Consider the following 16211-nt stretch of genomic DNA (forward strand, 5'->3'; position numbering starts at 1 on the left):
ACATGGAAATGACTGTTGCCATTGTGATGAAGTTTGAAATTTTGTCGTTGGGTTGTTATCTCAATACTTCCTATTATTTATAACATCTACGCTTTACAAATACTCAGAAATCATTAATTTTAAAGGCAGTGCACAATGCCATTACACCTGACAACAGACACAGCGAAGATCTTGCGTATTACCCCATCTAAAGGCCAAACAACGAACAAAACCCGACAGGAATTAAACCGACATACATTTTTTTAATTTAGTGAATGATAGAACATAGATTTACTGCATTTCAATGACTGATAAGACATATATCTCTGCAGAGCTGCACAAAACAACGCAGATAACTATTGACCAATTCTATTAACTTTGAGATGATAAGTGCCCACGTTATAACTTGCAGTGGATCTTTCATTTACAAAACTAATGACTTTAGTCCTTGGCGGTTAATAAAACTTGTTCAGTTTGATTATTTAGGCTGTAACTCTAACGTAGTCGTAGAGATATCAACGGTATATCTTAACTGAGAGTATTGTAGTCGTAGATATATCAACGGTATAGCTTAACTGAGAGTATTGTAGTCGTAGATATATCAACGGTATAGCTTAACTCAGAGTATTGTAGTCGTAGATATATCAACGGTATAGCTTAACTCAGAGTATTGTAGTCGTAGATATATCAACGGTATAGCTTAACTGAGAGTATTGATTTATTATAAAATCTATCGTAGATATATCAACGGTATAGCTTAACTGAGAGTATTGATTTATTATAAAATCTATCGTAGATATATCAACGGTATAGCTTAACTGAGAGTATTGATTTATTATAAAATCTATCGTAGATATATCAACGGTATATCTTAACTCAGAGTATTGATTTATTATAAAATATATCGTAGATATATCAACGGTATATCTTAACTGAGAGTATTGTAGTCGTAGATATATCAACGGTATATCTTAACTGAGAGTATTGATTTATCATAAACAACGGTATATCTTAACTGAGAGTATTGTAGTCGTAGATATATCAACGGTATATCTTAACTAAGAGTATTGATTTATCATAAAATCTATTTTTATTTCCAGGTTAATTGCTATAGCTTTGGATACCACTGATATCTTCCGTGGTTTTGTAGTGATTTTCTTTTAATTAGAGATACGCTGTTGTTTTTATTGTAAAGAATTTCTGTCAAAGATTGTTTTATGGAACATTGATCCTGCTGGCTTCCGGCGGAGCGAATTGTATATTTTGTATTTCATATATATCATATATCATATATGAGAAATTGTTACTAAGATTTCAATAACTAAAGTAAAATGAAATAGAAATCTTTAATTTTCTAATAACTCACGAAGGACGTCCGTAAACTCTTGGTTATGAACGTCTTATGTATCATAATTATTTCCTCTCCTTTATATTATAGCATGGACAGTTTTGTATTGTCCAGCGCAAAATTATTGTATTGACAATTTTATTGAAATACGACAATCGGAGATAAAACATAATACATTGAGGGCCGTTGAATGTCTAAAAGCCAAAGAGGAATGCATATATTTCTGAAACAAATCAGAAAACCTCGCAAACAGTCATATACCATCAATGCTGTAAATTTTATATAGATATAAGAATATGTGGTATGAGTGCCAAATGAGACAACTCCCAATACAAGTCATACTCATTAAAAAGTGTTTTATACTTCTTGTATCTCAAACCAATAAAAGAAATTTAATTTTAGACTAATTTACAAGACTTTTGTTTACAAAATACAAAGAATTTAAAACTACAGCTGCATGAACATTTCGAGTTACCAACTCTAAAAGATAAATGTTCGGGTCATAGAAATAGCAAATAAGAATTGAAATTGAAACTTCTTACAGAACATAATCACACGAGAAGTAACAATTACATATTCTTTCTAAATAAAACATTAATAAAAAATACTTGAAATCACTCTAATTACCAGAGACATTTAAACCATGTATTATATGTCTCGGTTATTACTAACATTACAATTGATCAGATCTGATAATTGCAACAAGATCCGATAATTAATAAATCTTTATTCTTTTCCAATGTTTTTTATGAAGCTGATTGATTTTCATGATGAAACTTGAACTTCCTATCATATGATTCCGCAATTAGATTTTTCTCGGTAGAAACTATTTAGTTACATGGATTAATACACTATGTAATTCACTAATGTTCTTCTTGCGTAATGAGGCATGAATATAATCATTCTTTTAGTATTGGTGTTAATTTGCTTAAATAAATATATATCCTGGTTTAAATAAACGTTAAATAAATGAGATGTGAGGTACAAATGCACTCCTCAATGAGACAGCATCACAACAAACAAGGACTACTAAACATTCGTAAACATCCGGTCTAAAATGATTTGGACCTTGACATTACACATATTAAACGTTAGACCACCCGAGTTATAGAAAGCTTGATCTCAATTCGCGTACTATCCTATGTGAAAAAAGCTATAAAATGCTCCCGACCTGGGATAAGCAAAAAAGCAATTGGCGAGGTTTAATTAGTTAATTAAGCAGTCAATCCATCATGTTTTACGTGTGTTTTCACTTAAAGTACATAATGACCAATTTATGACGGGCGGTTTTGGGTCAATGTCAGCGAATAAACTCATCATAGATACCAGGACTAAATTTAGTAGATACGCCAGACGCGCGTTTCGTCTACAAAAGACTCATCAGTGACGCTTGAATCCAAAAAAGTTAAAAAGGCCAAATAAAGTACGAAGTTGAAAAGCATTGAGAACCAAAGTTCCTAAATTTTTTGCCAATTCAGCTAAGGTAATCTATGCCTGAGGTAGAAAAGCCTTAGTATTTCAAAAAATTCAAAAATTTGTAAACAGTAAATTTATAGATATAACTATCTCAATGACATATCAAGTCAGTACAAAAAGTGCTGACTACTGGGCTTGTGATACCCTCGGGGAAATAAATCTCCACCAGCAGTGGCACCGACCCAGTGGTTGTAAATAAACTCATCATAGATACCAGGACTAAATTTAGTAGATACGCCAGACGCGCGTTTCGTCTACAAAAGACTCACCAGTGACGCTCGAATCCAAAAAAGTTTAAAAAGCCAAATAAAGTACGAAGATGAAGAGCATTGAGAACCAAAATTCCTTAAAGTTTTGCCAAATACAGCTAAGGTAATCTATGCCTGAGATAGAAGAGCCTTAGTATTTAAAAACAAATCAAAAAATTGTAAACAGTAAATTTATAAATATAACCATATCAATGACAATTCATGTCAGCTCAAACAGTGCTAACTACTGGGCTTGTAATACCCTCTGGGAAATAAATCTCCACCAGCAGTGGCATCGACCCAGTGGTTGTAAATAAACTCATCATAGATACCAGGACTAAATTTAGCAGATATGCCATACGCGCGTTTCGTCTACAAAATACTCAGACAGTGTCCAAACATCACAAAAAGCCCAAATATAGAAATACACAGGGATTAAGCTATCAGCATCATTACACGATTCAACAAAAAAGCGAATTATAAAAAAAAAACATGAAATCTTTCTAACTGAGTTTTGATGACATTGATTGATTGATGGTTACTTAACGTCCAGTGGCAAATACTCATGCATGTTCAGTTCACCGACCCCATCCCCCCTCCCGATCATCGCTAGATTTTTTGTACAGCCAGAAATTTATAGTAATGTTATCTACTGCATGTAAACCTTTTGAATTTAAAATTGAGAATGGAAATGGGGAATGTGTCAAAGAGACAACAACCCGACCAAATAAAAAACAACAGCAGAAGGTCACCAACAGGTCTTCAGTGTAGCGAGAAATTCCCGCACCTTTTGAATTTGTTGATTTTACATCATTTTATCGTCTGATGTTTACATTTTACTTGATTCGTGCATCTTTAGATTGATCCATGCCACTTAAAATTGACCCATACATCTTGAGATTTATCCGTGCAACTTACGATTGATCCGTGTATCTCAAGATTGTTCCGTGCAATTTAAGATCGACCCGTTCATCTCGACAGAATTTAATCTATTTAAGTGTTAAAACAATGATAACACCTTACACAGAGTTGTTGTATGATATGACAGTCAAAAGGATATTTACTTAAATGTTGATAAATTAATTCCACATTGACGATTTGTAAATAGACGCATCTGATATCATGGCCTTTCCGAAACCTATTTATATTATATAATCTCTAAACGCGGCAACACTAAAAAACTGGGATTAATGTTTGCACGACATGTTCTTTTCGACAAGGTTATGAAAGTGTTTGAATGACATTTGAAAGGTAAAAACAATCACATAACCGGAATTGTAATCTTCAAACTTGATGTGAAGATTTGTTATGTCACGAAATCAGAACGAGTGGGAACGTGTGTGTTTGCAAATATCATTGAACCAAAATGTGGGGGTCATTGAAAGACGTTATAAACCAAACGATACATTTGTGTTATTTCTGCATTTATATGGTTGTAATGGATTGAGCCTTAGTACTTAAAACTGTTAGTAACCTACTGCTACTTTTTAAAGATTATATGGTTTTATCTATATATTAAGATCATTATCTTTCAAAGGTATTTGTCAAACCAGTATTGTCTATCTCTAGTCCTGTTGTGGTTGTCATCATGGTAAAAGTCAGACGCGGATGTAGTCGACATGAGATTTAAACCCGGCTGCAAGAACAAATAGACAGAGGAATAAAGAATTAAATTAATTTGGTTCTCGTAGTTTATCGTTATCATTCAAAACTTTTCTAAACTCGATCAACAAAAGTATGTTTTATCTTTAGATCTACAAGGTATTTAAAAATATCATTGAAAGTTCATTATCTGAAAACAGGTCAAAACGTTTGTTGGCACATTTTCTTCTAGTTCTCATGATATAAGACTGATAAAGTTTTTATTGTTTTAATGCAATTGAATGACAGCTGATCAAACAATAACTGAAATGTTCATAGAAATATGTGTTCTACCTTACTCCGAGACCGCAAGCGTATTAGGTCTGTTAACTTATATATATGGCCACAAGTTAATTGTTTTTTCTTTTTAGTATTTGATTTATATTAAGATCCATTTTGTTAAATCTTGTGATAAATTTTATTTGGCAATCGTCAATGGTAGTCAGCAGGGTTGAAGAACATCAGTTGTTCGACCTGTTAGTCAAATGCGATTTGGTTAAATATACTTTTTCACTTTTTTTGGTCTTTTGGAAAATGTTGTTTGTGCTGTATTTAAACCCTTCTACAAGGAAATTTGTTTTACATACACACGTATAAAAATTGCGGTTTTTATCCAACGCAATCATAGGTTTGAACGTAGTTTCCAATTCAAGTTGGACTCGTATATACTAGTATAGATATACATTTACACACACAAATGTATTTGAAATCGGATGAGGAATTATTCATGTTTTCAATGCGATGTGATAAAAAAAAATGATATATTTTTGAATGAAAATCCCAGCGCGAACAAAAAACTACAAACATCAAATGAACTTTGATTTGGCTCTCACTTTCACAGTTAAACAATCTGATTGACAGTTATACAGTAAGAACGAACTCCAAAATGGAGTATAATCAATTGCTCATGGGAAACTTTAAAATGGAGTAAAATCATTTCCTCGTGACAAGTTAAAGAGAACAGGGTATTAGGACCTTTTATAGGTAGTTTTCAGTCCAGCTTCTCCTTCGCCAATGAACCCGTGTCTCTTCTGTGATTTAGAGGTTATTTTTTTGTATTATTTTGCCACTGTAACATTGACTTTACCATACCTCTCTTATTATCAATAAATATTATATTCAATCACCAGCCATACGGTTTAAGATCTATAATGTAATAAAACAACGATGCAAAACAATTTAGACCTGACAACATTGAGCCTCGTTATGGCAGAAGAAACAAATTAGAGCGGGAATTGAGACATGTCATCGGCCACGCGATATTTGCATTTACACTTGATTCTATGAAATCAATTATTTAAAGCGACTAACCAAATAATTCTGTGTAAACGTAGAACCACAATCACAGGACAAATGACTTTTCTGTAATTTTCTAATCGCCATCATGTATTTGGGTGTTCTTGTTATTACTGTGAGACATGAAATCTGTCGTGAATCAAGCAAATGTCTTTTTACCATCCAGTTTGTTTAAATGTCCGTTCTCACATTTTCTTTTCCAGAGAGACTGACTTGATCTTCAGTGATACAATTTGATAAAGAAATGACACTTGACCTGTGGATGACCGTCGAAAGATGTTTATTCTGCCCGTAAAGGTTAAATGCATCTGATATATTACCAAATGAATTGTATAACGGCTTTCTCTAAATGTATTTCTAGCCATAAGTCATTTGGAACAAACAATGCATGTTTTTCATAAGAGTAAAAGACTCTACTATATATACGTTACCCTACTGACTTTCAGCATGTGTTTGGGTCTTCTTTTATTTTTGACAAAACAAGTTCAAAAGTGTTAATTATTTATAAGATCCAAAAGATATTTTAGTTGTTAGACAAGACGCTTCTGTTAAATTGTTAAATAATGAGATATATAGGTGTTGTAAATTGCTCGAAATTAAATAAACTTTTATTTAAAGAGGAAATAAACGCATTGATAAACAGAATTAAGATAGACAAAGACAGGTGTTACGTAATAATTATCTTACGTTACAAAGTGTTATCAATGAGTTTCTTAACTGTGATGACGCCTTTGAAGCTACTTTTAGTATGCATTTGTTTAAAGTGCAATTGTTATAGTAAACTGTTTAATTAAGATGGTTGTGCTCCTACTATATTGAAACGAATCTATAATTGATTGATTGATTGTTGGTTGCGTAATGTCTAGTGGCAAATAGTTCAAGCAACTTCATGACGATCAATGAAACTAAAGTTCCAAAAGTAATATTAGTCTCATTTTATCAAACATATTTTCTGATCTTTGTCGGAAAGTAATTAAAGTTTAAGTTTATTTTTTGTACAGGGGCGGATTTATTCTTTAAATTCAGAAGAACTCACTCAAATATTGTCGACTAAAAATTCATATTTTCCCGATTTTAGAAGGGGTGAATCGCAACTCACTGTGTCATCCTTAATGAATGAAGTCAAAATAAGTGCACACCAAGAAGTGGGTAAGGAGATGTCATTCAAAAATATCTTTTGTTTAGTCTCATGGCAGTAGACAACATTATATATTACTTTTATTAATCTATTTTTTTGCAGTTTTTTATACTAAATATTTCCTTCGTTTTCATGCAACTTAATTAAAACAAGCAAAAACCTAGTCACAGATGTACCGTAATTCACAATGGTAAATCTTGTTTATTTCACCGTCCGAATAGTAAACCTTGTAAAGATCTACTTTATCAATCTAAATGGCTTCCACTACAAGAATTAGCCAGATACAGAAGCCAGCCGTTAACAAATAAAATAGAATTAAATACAACTCTATGGCAATGAACGTAAAGATTCCCTATTACATACAAAAGACAGTTATATCGGATAAAATAAGAGTTTATATTGGTGACGAAAACATGCTCTCTAGTCTAGTATTAAGCAAAAAAAGCAACGTTTCAAAATCAGTGTTTGTTTTTTTTTACTTTTGACACTGCAGATTTTTTGTAATTTCTTCTTTTCCAGAATCACACAAAAAACATATAAATGCTTGTTTAAATGAACGTATGGTGCATTCAATTTATATCAGTCTTGTTTCTCCCTACCAGATGTCGAATCGAGCCCGTGTGCTAATGTACTAATGAGGTAGTAAAATTTGGCAATTTTGTACTTGTTTGAAATTTAAGAAATCACCATTTGACATAAAAAAATTATCAATTTTGATAAAATCTAAGTTAAAGGTACATCTTCCAAAGTTAAGTTTTTGCTTCAAATTTTATGCTAGTACAGATTTATTGCGTACAGTTACATTTGCTTACAAACTTATCATATTTCAATAAACTATAACGACTAAAACAGAGTACTTGTTTTTTACGACAATGGTGTTCGCAAACTTCTGACAGTAAAAGCATTAACCCAGTTCATGTTTTTAACCCACTTTTTTCATATAGTGACAACAACATCGCGGTTATTGACATGCATTCTGTGTAAAGAGTGTTTAAGTTTATAATGAGAACTTCGTTAAAATGTCTTTTGACAAGAAATGAATAAAAACATATCCAGTTATAGGTTAAATATGCAGCGTTTGCATTCGTTTTCAAATATACGTCTGAAGTTTAGATTTATCTCCGGCGACGAGTTCTGTTGCTAACATGACTGGCGCCTTACGATCATCTCAGTCAGATAGCCATAGCTGACTGTAAGTTTTAATCAGTTTTACATACAAGCGGTTGATGATTTTATTTGATATTTTGTATATTTTGAGTCTTCTTTTCAAAAATGTCTCTCCGAGTATACGCGCATCCTTATAACATGTATTCCAATGCATGCAATGCGATATGTAACGTGAGTTTTAATTGATTGACGCCTATGTTCAATTCCATTGCTGACAGTTAACAACATTGCGTCATAGCAGTCTGTAATATATCAAATGCTAATTTAGCACTTTACGAATATCTCAAATTGACAGTACGTGGTAATACATTATTCTCCAAACATTGTACACCATTACTGAATATAGGTAAGACATTAATTTAAAAATTTAAATTAAAGAGACTAATATACCACAATTGAAGACATCCTTTCGTTAATATAAAAAAAAAGATGTGGCATGATTGCCATGAGACAACTAACCAAAAGAGACCAAAATGATACAGAAATAGTTAGGTTTGGTGGTTTAAATTTGGTATTTGTCGAAAAAGTATACAAATTTGCTTAAAATGTTGAATAAAATTACAAATTAATGATTTCGAAAAATTCAAAGTTTTGTAACAGGACATTTATTAAATTGACCATCTAATTGATATGCATGTCAACAAATAAGTGCTGACTACTGGGCTGGAGATACACTCTAGGACAAAACGTCCCACAGTTATAGCATCGACATAGTGGTGTAAATAGTTATCAAAGGTACCAGGATTACAATTTAGTACGCCAGACGCGCGTTTCGTCTACATATGACTCATCAGTGAGGCTCAGATCAAAATAGATATTAAGCCAAGTAGTACAAAGTTGTAGAGCACTGATGACCAAAAATTCTAAAAGGTTGCGCCAAATACGGCTAAGGTAATCTATTCCTGGGATAAGAAAATCCTTAGTTTTTCGAAAAAAAGAATTCCTTACTTTTATATTGATATTCAATCTTTTCAGAAAGAAGCATGTTTATGTTGGTAGCGTCTTTCCGGTCATATATAATTGCGTCGTGTGTAAACCTCTTCCCGAAGTTAGACCTGTTGGTTTTTAACCAGCTAAAAATAGTAGATCCAAGTAAATACCAATATCCATCCATTATTCCATCATCGGTACGTTCTGTGATCAGAAAGATTCTTTTCCATTTCAATTTATCAATGTATCGTAATGTTGCAATTGCAACAGAATCAAAGCTTGCCGGCATAATTCGTGTAAGAGTCGAGTATTCATACTTGCGATTCAATTTGAAATCACCTGCAAACCCTCCGGCACTTATGATTGGAATATTCCAAAATGGCGCATAACGTGCAACCGGTGATAAACTGTAGTCACATACGGGTCCGAAAAATACGTGTGTTCCCGTATTCATCGCGCGAAATGCTTCTATTGGCGCAATCACAGAACTACATACTGTATCAACATAAGTTTCGTTTATTTCAATAAATGGTAAATGATGTTTACTTTTGACTTTTTCTATTCCGATTTCAATAGCCGGCCTTATTTTCATGGTAGAAAATGGCCGAGATTCAGGTAAACTTGGTACCATTATAGTTAAATTTATAGTTGTTATCGAAAAAACACCGTCAAATATAACAATTATTAAAGTTTCAAACATTAGTGTAACCTTCCACATGGGTAGCACTACAACGAAACGCTACTTTATGTTTGGAAAATTGTTAATAACGTGCACCTTAATATTTCACGGCAATTGAAAGTCTAAATATGACAAAATTAATAGACTAATAACTTTTTAATGCCTACATTAATTGTTGATTGAACCAGATATATATAATATGAATTAGTGTATTTATTTCAGAAAGACAATATAGTTTCAGTTTGAAATGTCAAATTACTTAAATGTATTAATACCAGTGTGATTTATATGTATATCAGCTAAATTTTGCAGTTTTATCAAATGTTTAGAATTATGACATTATGTTGTTAGAACCGTAAAGTGCACATATGAATCAGTGACTATTTAATTATTTGTTTTCAATATCTGCATTATATGCTGCATTTAAAATAATGAATCTAGTCATTATGGGCACTTTTAACATTCTCAATTTTATTATGGGCACGTGATTGTTTTTGACAGTTATAATTGGTCCAAACGCACTTTAACAGGATGATGCGGCTTCGCATCTAATTTGCCAGGACGGAAGTAGAATTGCATTGCTTCGTGAGTTTGTACTTTCTATTCGCTTGATTATGGCAAATTGCTTTATAATACTATTGAATTAAATTGTACCAGTGTCAAAAGTGTATATTTACTTTAAGGATAAATTACTGATACTTGCAACTCTGTCTAGTACAGTGCGTGTAAAAAACGGAGACCGCCACCGTCAATACATTTGAAATAAATAAAACCTTTCTAAGATAATACTAGACAGTGGTGATCTCCACACCGAGCTGTTAAGTTTACAACCCTGACACTGACAGACACGTGACCCGAAATAGAAAACCAATACTGCCATACACACATGTATATACACCAATACAGGGTGCATATTCTTCTAAGTCTTTTGGAAAGTCACTTTGGAAAGGATATCAATAGGACCAGTTTAAAACAGTCAATAAGGCACTGAATACAGTATAAATAACTGTTCAAAGTCATAAATCGATTTAACTGAAACAAATCCGGGTAACATTGAAATAGTTTTAATTTTCCATAATTGAGTGATCCTCGGTGATATCTATCAAGCTTTTATCAAGCCTTGTTTTGTATCTATATGTGCCAGTCTCGTTGACATTAACCCAACATGTCCTTTTATTCATAGATAAAAAAAATCATTAAAACAAAATGCAAAATTCGTGAGTATACGCATAAGTATTATGATTGTTAAAGTCATAATAAACGAGTTACTATTGAAAATTAATGTTATTACAATTCTTGAACTAATGCATACAAACATATCATAAACTTAGTCTTCTGTGCAAGATTTTATCATTTATTTCGCATAGATTTACGGAAAGATATGTCGGGTGTTAAAATTAAGTAAACTACTTCTAAATATGAACAAATTTAGGAATTTTCTTCAGAAAAAAGTATATCTACACAAGTTTTATAATGAAAACTATTCATTTCAAGTTATAAAAAACATATGCATTTTTTTTTTTTAATTTGAGGTCTTATGACCCCAACAATCGATATTCGACCAATGATATGATATCAGTAGGAATACCACAAAAACTTTAAGTGAAATAAAAACATCTGTTTAAAAAAAAAAATCCAATTCAACATTTGAGAATATTTATCTGTTATCAGATAACAAACTTTCAATGGTATATTTCAACGAAGTGTAAATAAAAAACATGTCTTAGATTTGTCATATCTCTAGGACAAATTACAACAAATATTGGTGAAAATGATACGTAATTACTACTTCAGATAAAATGACCATCATACTACATCATAATTATTTCTAGTCAGACCTCCTCGGAATGTCTCGGTCAATTAGCGGCGATAGTCGACAATAGAACACTTGACCGGGGATAGTTACAATATAGTACTCAATGAGAGACAAATATACTCGTGCAAAAAGGCTGCTAAATAACGTACGTGAAAAAGTTGAACCTTTTGATTGCTTTTTGATTGTTGAAAATGCTCGAGACACCGAAGGAACAGTTTATTATTCAAATAGGGAATTGGAATTAAAATTTCACTTAAAATATATTTTGTGGTCGTAGAAAAATCTAGCTGACACATTTTATTTAATATCTTTCAATAAGTATACAGTATGTATCTATCTGAGTATAATGATAGATAGTATCTGTTTGAACATACAATAATAGAACATTAATAACAATATCATGCACCTTGACCAACTTTCTAAACAGTAATTTATCATTTTGACATCACCAAGGATATGTTCCTTCCAATAATAAAATCTCAGTATTGTTTCGTTTCAAATACCACCACATGAAGCAACTATGTACGGCTTCAGTGTCTGTTATTATGCTATATAAGATATCAGTGTTATATTTCTGTGCAGAATTCCACAATCTTTTGTAATTCCATCAAATAAAATAATAACATGTGAACCTTTTTTGATGTGAGGTTAACACATTAAGATTATCATTTTCTTACCAGCAATATTGTTACAATTAACAGCATGTAAAAAAATATTTCTTTATGAAAGGAGTTTGATGAAAAAAAAATGAAAAGCCAATTGTTTAAAGATGGTACACTCTGAAGAAGACCTGTCGGTTTCATCGTCAATTATCATCACGAGTTGTTTGACAGTTATGGAATTCACATACACATGATATCGGACATGTTCCTTACGTCATAACTATAATACCCTTCTATTTTTTCAAGAATGTCAACTACCAAAATAGACAATTTCCTGGGTTTGTAATAACTTAAGCAACACGACGGGTGCCACATGTGGAGCAAGATCTGCTTATTCTTCCGGAGACCTGAGATCACCCCAATATTTTGGTGCGGTTTGTGTTGGTTAGTCTTTAGTTGCATGTGTACTATTATTTTTCTTTCAATCTTAGAAATGGCGTTGTTTGTCAGTTTATTTTTGATCTATGAGTTTGGCTGTCTCTATGGTATCTTTCGCCCCTCTTTTACAAAAGCAAATCAATATACATGTATATAGTTGTTTATAATTTGTATTGAATCATGAATTACTAGGTCTTGCACTGTGTGGTTAATGCAAGCTAATTTGAATAATTTCGGAGGTCAGTCTTATTATTCTAGGCTAAAGCATGATAAATTCATGATGTTTAACATATTACGTTTATTGACAATTTGAAAGGTTGTTTGCAAAAGTCAATATCATTTTATTTGTATCCTCTCATATATATTGATATGGTTTGTTTTAATCATTCTAACACATGTTTTTAAATGAAAGAGTAAAGTTGCACGAGTAGATACATTGTAATTATTTCTACTGATACAAATTATATAATTGTGCAATATATCGTCCAGTCAATCAATTAGGATTCTCCACAATTGTTGAGACAGCTTCAAAATAAGTCAAGTGATATTCTATTAGCCAATTACTGTTAAAATCATGTTATAACACACTTTTAACACAAGTTGTTAATATGAAAATAATAAGATGTGGTATAATTTCCAATGAAACAACTCTCAGCACGAAACCAAAAAGACAGGAGTTTTTTTAAAACAACTAAAAGTCATCATACGGCCGTTAACCAGGAGCAATGCTCATACCGCATAATCAGTTATAAAGGCCTCGAAATGACAAATGTAAAACAATTCAATCGAAAAAACTAGCAAGTTGTTGTTAAAAAAATAAGAAGTTGTTACATGTATATGACTGCCGATGTGGCAACTCCCTGCGAGAGACCAAATGTCATGATTTCAATTTGCCACTTGTAAAGATGGGCTCTTAACCGGACAAAATAGACTCATTTAAAATAGCCTTTGAATGATCAGTTAAAAAGAATTATTGTATATGCGCAGCTACGTTAATTGTATCAAACAGTTTGAATATCACAACTTAAAGGTTAAAACTAATTGGAAATTTCAAAAACTTAAAGGTTAAACACTGTTTGTACTAATAAATTTTCTCTTTGCACTATAGCAACTTATTGTCAAAGAAAATGTATGTCGCTCCTAAGGGAGACAACCCGCACAAATAGATTACTAATTACAGGGTCAATTACAAAACTTGTAAAATAGACTACCGAGTTAACATTTATTATTTATTATTTTGTTGACATAAATCAATTTTTTTTGTCATAATCATGTTTGATAATAACAAGATTGTCAATAAATATATAACTAACGTATGTATATTGTCGGGAAATATGATATTTATTTGTATAATAACAAAGTTTCTTTAGAAAACAGAGAAGCACGACAGCAATGGTCAAGCTTGTCTTCTTTTACTAACGAGTAATACTAAATTTTATATTTTCTGACAACCTACGAGTCAATATTTATAATTAGAAATTATCTTTGATTAATGCGAACCGCGAAGAAGACACTAGAAGGAACGTCAACAATAATATTATGTGATATCGTTCATTCAAAATGAAAGGACAGCTTCAGTGCTTTAGTAAACCTATATATCCTTTGTTCTAATATATTGAATTTATTATTTTGGGTTTCGACTGTTAATATAAAATGAGTTTATAGATAGTTCAAACTAAGAATTCATTTTTTTTTTAAATTAAGAATATAAAACCATGTTTTGCAAATTAGCAACAATTCATAAGATAATACAACTTTCAGAATTTTTATTTTTTTAGAGTCGCAAAAATGAAGACCATGTGCATAAACAGCTACATCATCCTAAATATGTTTTTGTTGCATGTTTCTACTTGTAATTATTGACTGTTGTGTGATAATGCTGTTATATTTGCTCTTTTGCTTGATCCATATGTGTATACTTTGCAAATTAAATAATAATTGTTTTTCAGTTTTTTTAAATATTTGCTGTTCAAGAATTTTCCCATCATATTGATTTTAATTTTTGTCACGAAAATAATTGTAATTTATATCGTTAATGTTTATATTTTGTCAGAAACCATACTTGTTGAAATACTACAAATAAAGTAAAGGGATAAAATGATATTTAATTTGTCTAGAGATATTTACGACCTTGGCGAACATGAGATAAGGGTTCAGACATTTAAATACTTTATATGAATGGGATTAGATGAATATATCTTCATTTTTATATGTGTTTTATGACTAAATTTTAATACGGTACTTTTCACTGCATTTAAAACTTCAATGTTGTGCAGCATTAACCGAATGTTTAATGGTATATGGTTATTAATCATATTAATCAAACAGTATGCTCAATTGAATTGTAAAGAATACGATCACAGAATCCTGCTTTATCATGATGTATAAAAACAGCAAAATTGTCATTACATGTACTAAAATATACAACGTAGATCTCCATCCTGACACGAAAAACACGTTCCTTATTAATTATTTGATGAATTAATAATAACCCTTATAATCCTTTTGGTGGTTGTAAGCGGGTTCTAGGATCTTTTGGCTTGTTTCTCGAGGCGGGTTGTCACTATCAAAGTATTGTTGGTAAAAGTTTTTGATACATTTTTCTTACAATGACAATCGTCAAACAAAACTTAAAAAAACAACTTTGACGGACTTGGTGGAATTATCTCATCCTACTTTTTTTTTAAATTGGATGAACTTTCACGGGAATTATCCAATCACAGTGCAGTTTTTTCTTTGACTAAGTTTTTAATTACAAACTAGATATTGCCAACTGCATCCTAGTACATTTGATAACTATTTACCTGGTTAAAGAATATTTGACCAGGTTAACTTTTATATTGATAATTGGCGTTAAACATAGACGTATCAGGGAACACTTTTTTCTGGTGAAAGAAAGCTTAGATAGTTACAACTGACCTTGAAAATAGACGGCACAGGGAACACAATTAAATTTTCTAGATGTCCAGTATTAAAGCTCTGGAGGAGAGAGTAGAAATTTTACTCTGCATTAAAACACACCCACCGACTAGAAGAGGAAACTAGTTCTTGCCGGAAATCCAAAGGAGTTTATTTTTCTTCAATTACGATAATTACACGTTTTGTATTGAACGCCATTGTTTTTGTTAATACTAAAGGTATTTTGGAAGTACTACCATGATCAGGCACATTGCTTTCCCCTTTTTTTGTCAGGAATGATGAAAGGAGTTCTAAACGACCTTGTCTGGCTATACAGCCCTCGCATGGTCAGAAATGTGGGTTTTCGATAGTTTATATACATACTAAGACTTTACAACTACCATGCTCAAGCACACTGCTTTCCCCTTTTTGTCAGGAATATGGGTTTTGGCTTGTTTATATACAAATTATTTAATACATTTTCAACGACCTAGTTTTGGCTGTAAAGCCCTTTCACGTTCGGGAATATTGGTTCAGGCTTGTTTATATATACAT

At 31.8% G+C, this 16211-nt stretch overlaps 1 protein-coding gene across 6 annotated transcripts in view; it reads right to left on the reverse strand.

Moving 5' to 3' along the window:
- The window catches only part of LOC134719107 (atrial natriuretic peptide receptor 1-like), a 362861-nt gene that overhangs the window by 154562 nt on the left and 192088 nt on the right, over positions 1–16211 (reverse strand). The gene's annotated exons all lie outside the window — the stretch shown is intronic.

Source organism: Mytilus trossulus, chromosome 5 (assembly GCF_036588685.1).
Source record: "Mytilus trossulus isolate FHL-02 chromosome 5, PNRI_Mtr1.1.1.hap1, whole genome shotgun sequence".
Taxonomy (NCBI): Eukaryota; Metazoa; Mollusca; class Bivalvia; order Mytilida; family Mytilidae; genus Mytilus; species Mytilus trossulus.